This window comes from Diachasma alloeum, unplaced genomic scaffold (genome assembly GCF_001412515.2).
Source record: "Diachasma alloeum isolate Michigan unplaced genomic scaffold, Dall2.0 Dall_scaffold_00636, whole genome shotgun sequence".
Lineage (NCBI taxonomy): Eukaryota > Metazoa > Arthropoda > Insecta > Hymenoptera > Braconidae > Diachasma > Diachasma alloeum.
This window is the reverse complement of record NW_021680768.1, coordinates 23,393-34,426: the sequence shown is the minus strand read 5'-3', so window position 1 is coordinate 34,426 and position 11,034 is coordinate 23,393.

Below are 11,034 nucleotides of genomic sequence, written 5' to 3'. Positions count from 1 at the left end.
TCCCCCTTCCGTTTGCTTATTCAGCAAATCCTTCTTTGGCGCCATTTCTAGCCCAGGGAGTCTTCCGTAAAGTCGGGAGACTTATTCAACCTCTGCCTTTATGACAGAAAAGAGTTTTCTGGGAGCTCTGCAGCTCCTTTTATACTCTACCGTACAGAGTGGGGGGTCCTCCCTACTCTTGTTCCCTCTCCGAGTATGTGGCGCCTCCTTCTTTGGGTCGGCGGCTACTCTGGAGGCTCTTTGGGGAATTTTACTTGCCTAGTAAAAGTCCCTATAAATCCCCAGGATCATCTAGTGAGTATTTCTGAGCGAAAACTCACTAGTTCTGGGAGATTATCCGTCTTGCCCCTATATTTTCTGCCATTTTCGGGCGTTTACGGACATTTTGGAGGTGTTCCCTGCCTTTTCAGGCACTCTTCCCTCTTCCTCGCTCTTTATTGGGCTTTTCCCTTTTTTGTATTTGAAAAACACTCCATTTCCTGTCTTTGTCGGTACTGGGGGGTGTTTTCCCAACTAAAAGAACCTTTTTCTCGGCATTTTCAGTGATTTTCGACTGAGGTGGCGCCATCTAGTGGCATTTCGCACCAACCGGTATAATTTTCATCCGTCGGCAAGGAATATTTCTGCCTTACCGACTGCCATTCAACCGTGGTGGGTTACCGACAGTTGTTACTTTTATCGGGGAGACGCTAGATGGCGCCTACTATCCGATTTGCATGCACGTGTGGATAGTTATTTGTTTTGGGGCTTTCGCCCCTTTCCTTCGCCTTCTATTCACTCGGAAGTGAATTTCGGCGTTCGTGCCACCCATAAATGAGTCTGTACCGGCCTCCTGGTCATTTCGGACCAGGCCTCTCTCCCAACCGAAAAGAAATGGGCGGGGAGCAGAATGAAAGTGCCCTCCCCTGTCCAAAACTTCGGTTGCCGAGCTCCTCCTCCCGCCTTTTCAGGCGGAGTCCTCGCTCTCGCTTTCCTCAGCCTTTGGGAGTTCATCCTCCTCCATCGGCTGAGCTTGAGCGAGCTTTTCAGCCCTTTCTCTCGCCCTCCGCTCCGTCCGGGCGATCTTTCCCGGTTTTGTCGGCTTTCTCGGTTGCAGGGGAATGAACCGAGGTCCTTTCCCGTGCTCTCCTTGAGCCACATAACCCGGCCCCCTCTGCAAGGGCCTTCCGGCCTCCGGGGCTCGCCTGGGAGGGCGTGGTTTCGCCCTCGCTTTGGCGTCCGCCTTCTGCTGCTTCCTCAGCAGCCTTAGTGTGTCCCGAGGCACATTCTGCCCGAATTCAGGCACCCATGGGCCTATGGCTTCCCACTTCTTGGTGCAGGAGGCACAAAATTCGTCGCTGCACGGGATGCCGCACCTTCGGCAGTGGGGCCTTCGTGCTTCCGGGCAGTCTCTGCCCTTATGTCCCGGTTTCCGGCAGTTCCAGCACAGGCGTGCTGGATTGCGGGAGTCTCCTCCTCTTCTCCTCCTGCCTGGGGGTTTCGTTGTCGACGAGAGGGGATGTTGTATCCATCCTCTCGTCTTCAGAGACCTTACGCTTGGGGATTTTCGCCCCAACCACCTCTGTGGGTCCTTCCCCCTCGTGCTGGAGTATTTGGAGGTGGATGCTCCATGCCTCCGCTTCGGGGTCCTTGCCTTCAGGGTTTTGCGCCCCTGATTTCTTCCCCTTCCTCCTCACTATCAAAGGGAGTTTGCCCTTGGCCTCGGAGGTCGCCTCTTTGGCCTCGGGCTCCAGCGCTGCGGCTGGGGGGATTTTCCTCTCAGAGCCTTTCGGCCCTGAGCTCTCCGTCCTCTTCCCGTGCTGGACTTCGGCGTAGGTGCGCCTCGTCACTGTCCCGGTGCCCTGCTCGGTGTAGCCTTTCGGCCCCACCTTCTCTTTGGCAGCTTCCTTTTTCCCTTGTCCCTTAGCTTTGGAGCTCCGCTCCTCGGCCTCGGGCTTCGGAAGGGGGGTCTCTGGTCTCCTGGGGGGAGGTTTGACGAGGGTTTTTCGCCCCGTCTACCTTTCCCAGGGTCCGGCCGTTTTCTCCGCCCTTACTATCGGTGCTGGTGGCGGCACCGCTGACGTCGAGGACCCCAGGTTGACAGGTGGCAGCTGTGCGAACACAGCCGCCAGCAGCCCCGGGTTGGCCGACAACGTCGCCACCAAGCTCTTCACGAGCTCCTCCTCCGGCGTTGCCTTTGGAGCTCCACTTTCCTCGGGATTTTTCGCCCGAGTCTCGTTCACCGGGGGAGAGGGTGCCGTGGTAGACACCTCTACCTCCATGGGGTGCACCACCATCCTCTCCAAAGGCTCGAAGACGGGCGATGGGGGCTCGTCTTCCTCTTTCCCGAGCAGCAAGGCCATTTCGGCCAGCTCCTCAGCCGTGAGCTCTCTCTCTCTCTCTGCAATAGACAGAGAGGTTAATTCGATGAGGGGATTCGCCCCATTGCCTTGCGGCAATATGGTCGCTCCCCCGACACATTCCTCCAGGGTTATTTCGCCCTGGGTGCTTTCCTCGGGCTCCTGGGAGCCCGACCTACCTGCTTGTGCTTCCTCGGCGGTCTTCACCACCTTCTGCACTAACTCATTAAGAGTCTTATCCATCGCACGGGGTTATTCACCACGTGCGCACTGTTCCTTTAGGGAGCGTTGAAAAATTCTCGCGTCCTGTCACTGTCGTGGTCGAGACGGAAAAGGACGCTTCCAGTGGTCATTTTTCCCAATTCCACAGGTGTTGGGGGTGGGGGAATTAGGGCGCGTGTCGATTAAATTAATCGCCGCCGGTGGTCCCCCTAGTGACCTGAACTTCGACTTAAATTTGCGTACTTAGGCGGTCCTTTTAAACATCCTTGATTGATATCAATCAGAGGTGTCAATTTCGTTTTTCCGCGCGACTTGTCCGTCACGTGGCTCACTCTCGCGGGCGGAAACCGTACCTCCGATACCTGCAGTCGGTAATGCTATTCTTTTCAGAATAGTCTTCTTTACCGGGCGTTGGCAAATGCTTCTTTCAGCATTTTTGGCCCATTTTACGACAGAAAAATTCAATTTTGCAGAATTTTCTGTTCTTTCACTCACTTTCTTTGATTTTTCGGTCGAGGAAAGGGAATGCCCCGCGCCTGAAACCACCTCCCCCCCCGGGTGGCGAGGAGAACAACACTCAGAGCAGCCGGAACAACCCCTCCCAAGAGAAAAAATCGATACCGTCGAATTTTCGTCGAGGAAAATAAACTCGTCCTCTCAAGGTCATCTCCCCCGAGTGTCGAGGAGACCGAACATCGAGTCTCTGAGAAAATCTCCCCACCACAAAAATGTCGTGCATTTCGAATTCTCTTTTTCCCTTTTCAAGGAATAAATAAAATTCGTCACCTTCGAGGGGAATCAATTTCCTCGATTCTCCTCGTATTATCTATGCAATAATTTTTACTTACCCATTTTCCAGGGTTTTCTTTTCTACCCCATTGGCGTGGCCCCACGTCGGGCGCCATTTTGTAAGGATATTTTCTCGGGCTGTTCACCCAGGAAAAATCCAAACTACTTTTTAGCCGTCTCTATCGCATAATAGTCGGGCGCCAGCCGAACCTTCACGGGAGGTTCGACGAAAACCGGCCTCTGAGGCAAACTCGTCCACTCAGAAGACTTTTTGGCTGGACAATGGGTTGCCTAGCTAACATCAGCGTGATACGGTAGAGTGGGCGAAGTCCACCAGGTGTACAACCGTCACATTCTCACGGCCTTTGCAAGCCAAGGATTATGCCTCGCGGCATAAGTTCCCTACTGGGATTCATCTTTCCTCCGGAGGATCTCTCGACTCCTCCGAAATGCTTCCTCTCTCCGAGTATTTCTACTCGGGAGAGTTTCCGAACTATTTGCGATTCAGCCGGGACTCCTCAGAGCCTGGGACGTGGAGAGGCTGATCTGACCAGGGTGGAACTACGTTACCCACGCTACGACCACCCACTCTCTCCTCCTCCAGTTACCGCTTTGGTCGTCGCGCGTCACTGCCTCCGGGTACTACTAGACCGTCGGCGTATGATCGGACCGACAGGAGGATTTCTCGACTCCAGGCCCACGGACCCATATGCCTCGAATCGTTCCGCCGAGTCTAGATGACGCCGAACACGACGAAGTTGTCACCCCGCGTTCCGAAATAACTCAGATTTACGCGCGTGGGATGCAGGGGCATCCCCCTATATTCGCCGCCACAGTTATGCACCAGGCTACGCTGAGTAAACTCCTTACCATGGCTTCTCCAGCCATCCACCACTTCCAGCACACCGAGAGATTATTTCAACCTCTCGGTTCAAGCGCTCGCGTGCGAGTAACTCGGAATCTTACTAGGGCCTTGCCTCCTAGTCTGGATATCTTGGCGACGATAGGTCATTCCGTTACCCTATCCCCACCAATCAACCCGACGGGATCACGGAGGTACCAGTCCTTTCACCTGGCCGTTGGTCCCTAGCCTACTCCGACATAGCCTATAGAATCGCCCAGTTGGACGGCCTGTACGTCGGCCCCATTTCCCCTAGCACATGCTGGGCGAATTCTAATACGGCGATAGTCTAAGTAACGCCCTCCAGACCTCCAGGGGTCGCGGTTTCACCCATAACCGCTATGCCTTAGGTCTTTCATTGGTTTGTGGTTTATCTCACCTAGTCCCGGCTTTCTTCAGCCGCTTCTAGGTGTCACTACTTATCTCTCTTCAACAATTTTGAGAGTTCACTTATCTTTTTAAGGGGATTTCAACCCGTAACGAGAAAATCTCGTTACAAATCTCAAGAGGCTACATTTGACAAAATTGTTTATCAATACGACAAATCTAGGTGCGAGCCTAGTGTGCGAAAGGTTGTGAGTTTGATTCCCCGTGGAACCGAGTTTTTCAACCGGAGGCTCCGGCGAGCGGGAGGTCGCTAATATAGTGACCGCCTGTACCGGCATGGGTTTTCTGTGGTTTCCCATGCTACTCCTATGTTCTATAGGAGTGCGAATGCGGTGCAGTGTAGAATCCACAGCCGCATGCATAGGGTTGGATAGGGCCGATTAGCCAATCAGAGGGCAGAAAGGGCCGGAATATAAGAAAAAAATATATATATATATGACAAATCGCAACAAATTCAACTAGTATATGTAGCAATGAGTCGAGTGACTACGATTGATGGCCTATACATAATAAATGAACATGATGATTTTACTTTTCATCATAGTAAAGGTGATAACACTCCGACACTCAAACAAATTAGGGATGAATATTTACGACTAGAGCAACATCGTTTACATACCTCGAGCCGTAGAGTTGAAGAGTTTTGCAATACATCCGACTAGAATGAAATTGTAAACAAACCTCTTATTTTAGTCAATATGAATGGACAAAGCCTGGTCGCTCATGCTGATGATATTTCTACAGATTCAATGCTTCAACGTGTGGAATATTTAGTATGTAGCGAAACTTGGATGAACGATAATGTACAAGCAGTACAAAATAGTGGTTTTATATGTGAAAATCGTAGAAACACTTGTCGTAAATCTAATGAACGAATGGCCGGAGGGGTAACTATATATAAGAGCATAGAGAGTTTAACAATGTGTACACAAATTACTAAAATTAGTTATTGGATAAATATCCAAGAAGACTTGATTGGAAATTTTACATCAGTTAGAATAACATGTAGTGATAATGTATATTTTATATTGACAGGAGTATACATTTTTTGTTTCACTCACTTATACAGTATTAAAATTCTCTACAGAAATTAATGCCAAATATGGAACCAGATATTACGTCATCAATTATTTTCCGTGGGGACTTCAATTGTAATTTACAGCAGAAGGAAACCTTGGTCGAATTTATGAAGAAGGAATTTGATTGAAATTACATTGAAACGCTTCCCACAACTCTAGGTAATACTTATTTGGATTTAACTTTTAGTTGCCACATTGACGTCAGTTTGTTTCATTATGTATCATATTTTTCTTATCATCGACCTGTATTTAATAAAATGACACTAAAACATTGATCGTTGTGTTTTAATTAGATATATTTTTGATTTCAGGATGTTATTAAATCTCACTCGTCAAATATATTCGTCTCTTTAAAAATGTAATTCAATTCTCATTGAACCAGTGTATTAGGTGTAAATGACTATTAAGCTGATATTTTTTAGCTATATTGGTCGATTCAACCGCCTCCCCATAGACGTATCCACGTTATGATCTACCGGGTGTATCGACCGCCCTAACTATAGCGGCCGTAGATACAGCCGTCGACTTTTTTTGAGATATTTTCTGCACCGATCTTTTTTTGATCATTTTGATATGTGATTTATTACGATTTTATCTATCGAATGGGTATATTTTCATCCCCGGTGAATTAAAAAAGCCCCTAAATGCCAATTTCACTGCACTAGAGTTAAATTCATTAGGATAGCATTTCATAAATAATAAAATAGTTCGATTTTGCAGGGGAAATATGAAGTAAAATTCTGAGAACACTTTGAAAATTTGTAAGAATCAGAGCTTTATCGATGTTAGCATCCTCTAACGTCAACAATGACTGGAGAATAGCAAGAGAGTAGATGTACAGCGGCAGTTCTAAATCAATTTGACCTTGAACTGCTTGTAGAATGATGCGGCGGGGGGGGGGAGGCCGAGCGCAGCGTCGAAGTGATGGCTCGGGGTGGAAGGGGATACAAATGTGAGTGGAAAGAGGTAGCGTGACATGATTGGTGGAGCCACGCACATTGGGGCGTCGCTATGAGACGTGGTGAGCGAGGATTAGTGGAAGTGACAAACAGCGGGAAAATTCGAATGTACGCGGCGGAGTGAAGCCGTGCTCGGAGTGGAGATCGTATTTTGTGGGAAATTTGAATCTGGTCGTGAGTGTAGCGCCACCTGTTGATATGGGAGGTAAGTTGGGAAGAATTCTGTTAATAATGTTGGATTTCTGTTTAACTATCTGCCATCTAATATCGCTAGAGGGCTTTTGACCCTTGCATTGTGATGTTTGAATTTTACTGTCTAATTTCTGATTTTTTAACACAAAATTTTGAATTCTGACTGATGATTTTTCATTTCTGAATTCTGAGTTGATTTCTAAATTTCTATTTATGAATTCCGATTTCTGATCTTTAATTTCCGATTTCTAATGCTGACTTTTACGTTTGAGAGTCTAAAACTCAAAGATTGAATGAAAAGGGTAATAAAGTAATGAAAATACATCTGTTAGCGTAGCGATGAGGATAAGCCAGGCGGGTGGGAAATTTCAATTGTGTGAGGAGAGAAGCGCCTACTGCTGAACATGATTTCAGCAGTCGGTAATGCGGAACTCTCCGTTATAATTCAACTCGCAGGATTTTCTTTAATGCTATGTTATTGATAATTTTATTTTTTGAGAATGGGAGGAGATTTAAAGAAATATAATATACAAAGTATATATTTATATATATTTTTTGTTATTTTCAACAATCGATTCTAAATATTAAGTTTTATGTTTTTTACACTGCGTTTTTAATATTTCTTTTTATTTCTGATGTTCATATCAATTATCACTCAGAGCACCGTATATTCCTGGAGCAGCTTCTTTGTTATATGGCTTACTTCCTTCCAAGGTCTTCTCGAACTCTCTACGAAATATAGCCGTGCACCTCTGCTGTTCCTTTAACCAACTGCTCCCGCTGGACTTTGAGTTTTGAGGACGTTTTTCCATATTTTATATGATCTCCTTGATAGTTAATTAGTGAATGACGACAATTTTGATTGCTTCGTATAAATTTTCATATTTTTGACGAACTTACACAAGGAACAGATCTTGCTCATTGGTGGATGAGAAGAATGATAAAGGTGACATCTACGACAATTCGCGATATCTTCATCCTTCTGAAAGCTTTCAGGTAATTCATCCCATTATCTTCAATGCTATATGATGCAAATATGACCAAAAATTTCTTGGGAAGTATGGAAATGTCCCAACTGCTTATTCCTTTTAGACTTTTCAGGGTACAAAGAATATTCAGAGATCGTTGCAGACTAATACCATGATTCTTCATGTACCAGGTCCTCAAATTTTTCACGTTTTCTAAAGCACAAACGAATGGAATCAAATCAGTCATTATGAGGATCTGAACATTTTGGAAGTTGGAGGTCGGATAATTTCGGACAATTCAAATTCTCCAAATTGATCACCAATTGAGAACTTCCAAGAATTCCTTCAAGTCACTGTTTTTTTGTAATCATTTCACATAGAGGTTAGTTGCGTCTTTTAAGATTTCTTCAACAACTTGTGGAGGCTCAGAGTTCGGTGCATTACCATCTCTCCAGAGTAAACCATGGAAGTTATTGATGAGCCATGCGTTGGAACGTTTAGATTTAGCTGATAATTCATTCCATGAATAGAGTGGCTTGAAGAGAATATATTCAATGCGTTCAAGGTCCTTCGTACACGCAACCGCCAGTTCTTTGACGATGAACGTATTCTCGTCGCTTTGAAATCCTTGAACGTTCAAGATCGCTTCCATCTTTACACTGCACGGTGTAGAGCACAACGGAATGCTCTCACGAAAATCTCATGATTTTTCTTATAGAATTCGATTGCATCATTGTACGTCAGCAATTCCGAGAACTGTTTACATCTGGAAGTATTGCGCAGTTTTTTTGCCAGCGGTCTGGGGTGGGGGGAGATTTGATTCCGATTGGTTAGTGAGTTGTATTATATGTCATCATTGTTCTAGAAAATTCTTACGATATTTATAATAGTTAGTTGGAGTCATAGATAGTTAGTTTTCATTATAGATTACTCAAGTCTGAACGAATTAGAATTTTTATACAACGTGCCACCCTATGCTCACCGTTACGCAACTATTGTGGAACATCATTTTAGTGATACACCTGCTCGAGGCTGGAGACTCCTTCAAAGAGTTATTGACGAGTATGGGGCTCCTAAAATAATTAAGTGTTATCATGGAGAGTTATCAGGAAAATTTTGGTTCTGATCCACCGGATCATTTATTTGGGGATGTAATTTATCGATTTGAGAATTTCGAAATCATTAAGAAATATCGTCAACTCCAAAATAAAACCCAAAACATTGAAGAACAAAAGCTAAAAGAAGACGAGGATACAATGACGAATTCATTTTGGAAGCAGAGAATCAAGATAGCAGATCAAATTTTTCTAAAATTGGAGTCGCCAAACAATGTTAAAGACATCGAAAATAAACTGGCTGCAGAATATCTGCATAGTGATTCACGTCCTAAATACTATCGAAACAATTCTAGGAAAACATAAGTGTCAAATTTTATATCAACGATTCCTGGAAGCGCTCACATCTAAAAATACTGTGTATTCTTATAACAACACCAAGCTGCATGAAGGAGGGGATGAAGAATTTTTTTGGATTGATTGATGAATTACATCATTTGTTCCAGAACATTCTTTAGACGTTCTAGAACATTCCTTAGACGTTTATGAAGGTCAAGCGCACTGAACAGAGCGTTAGTTTCCATCATGGAACACTTGAGTCCAGACGAAGTAAAATTTCTGTATGCGCTCCCACCATTCTTGGTGAACAATGATGGTGTTGTCACTAGACATTATGGTGAAAATCCATCACAAACGACATGAGACTGACTTCGGGATTTCTTGGATTCGAAGGAAAATTTGGAACTTGTGAAAAGTTGATGCAGTGGACCGTAAAGCGGACATAACTTGACTGCTGACGAAATTGACTCGTTAACCACAATATCACCGTATATCTGCGAGTACGACGACATTATGCTTAAGGGGCTACATACAGCTGGTAGGGTGAAAAAAATCGATTTTTGAAAAATTATCTCATTCGATAGTACCACTCTTGAATTGTATTTCTGTGAATATTTCATTCAAAAATTCCTATTTCCAACAAAGTTACCGCCATTAATAGCTGACCCGGTCAGCTTGACCTAGCCGGCAGGTGCATTGTTGTGTAGGCCCACAGGCCTCCCATGGCTTTTGGTACTCGTCCTCTCATTGTATCCGAATGTCCAAACACGTTTTTTTTACGGATTTTCATGCACCTGTTTACCTGTCACTTGCGAATGACAACATCATTATGGCGGAAAATTTCCGGACTTATCGTCAAGTGCAAACAAATTACCCTCAGTCTAATTGTCGGAGAGACAGAAGACAGTGCACTCTGGAAAATTCGCTCCGTGGTGTCTCCGTGCTTTATAACCCGTATATATTTTATTTCCGTATCAATTGTGTATTATTGGAAAAAATGGGCCTCCCAAAAGTTTCGAGGAAGCAACGCAAGGCTTTTGGAACGAGAAAATATGTGACTAAGAAGAGGAAGACCCCAAATCGGTGGAAGAGAGAGACAGGAGAAACCAGCACGTCTGCGAAAAAATTGAAAACAGCCGAGGATATACCCATGCCCAATGAGCAATCAAGCAGCTATAAAAGTTTGAATTTCTATGCCGTGTTTTTGATGATTTCTGAGTACGTGAAGTATAAAGCGTACAATAGTGATATCAATTTTGTAAGCGAAGCAGTGCGTGGACTTGGATTCAAGATAGTGATTGAGTGCGAAAATTGTAAGCCCATTTCGATTCTCTCTTCTCCAACTGCCGGAGGTGGATACGAAATAAACCAGAGATTTACTTTCGCAATGCGACTTTTGGGGATTGGTTTGAGTGGGGCTAAAAAATTTTGCGGTATCATGGATTTACCTCCTCCTGCTGCACAGAGCTCGTATGACATTTTCGTGAAACACATCCACCGAGTAGCTTTCACCGGTTGTAATATGTTGTTGATGAAAGCAGTCAAAGAGGAAAGAGAGAATGACCAATATTGGATATCAAAATGATACGAAACTTACAGTCTCCGGCGATGGCACATGGAAAAACGAGGGTTCAAATCTTTATTCGGAGTGACAGGACTCGTCAAAATTCTAAGAGAATTAGAATTTAGAGAGAGAAAATTTCCGCTTCACCCAGCCGGGAATCGAACCCGGGTCTCCCAGATACGCGCCGGGCACTCTTACCGACTAAGCTACCGGGAACCACAGAAATTCACTCTCAAATTC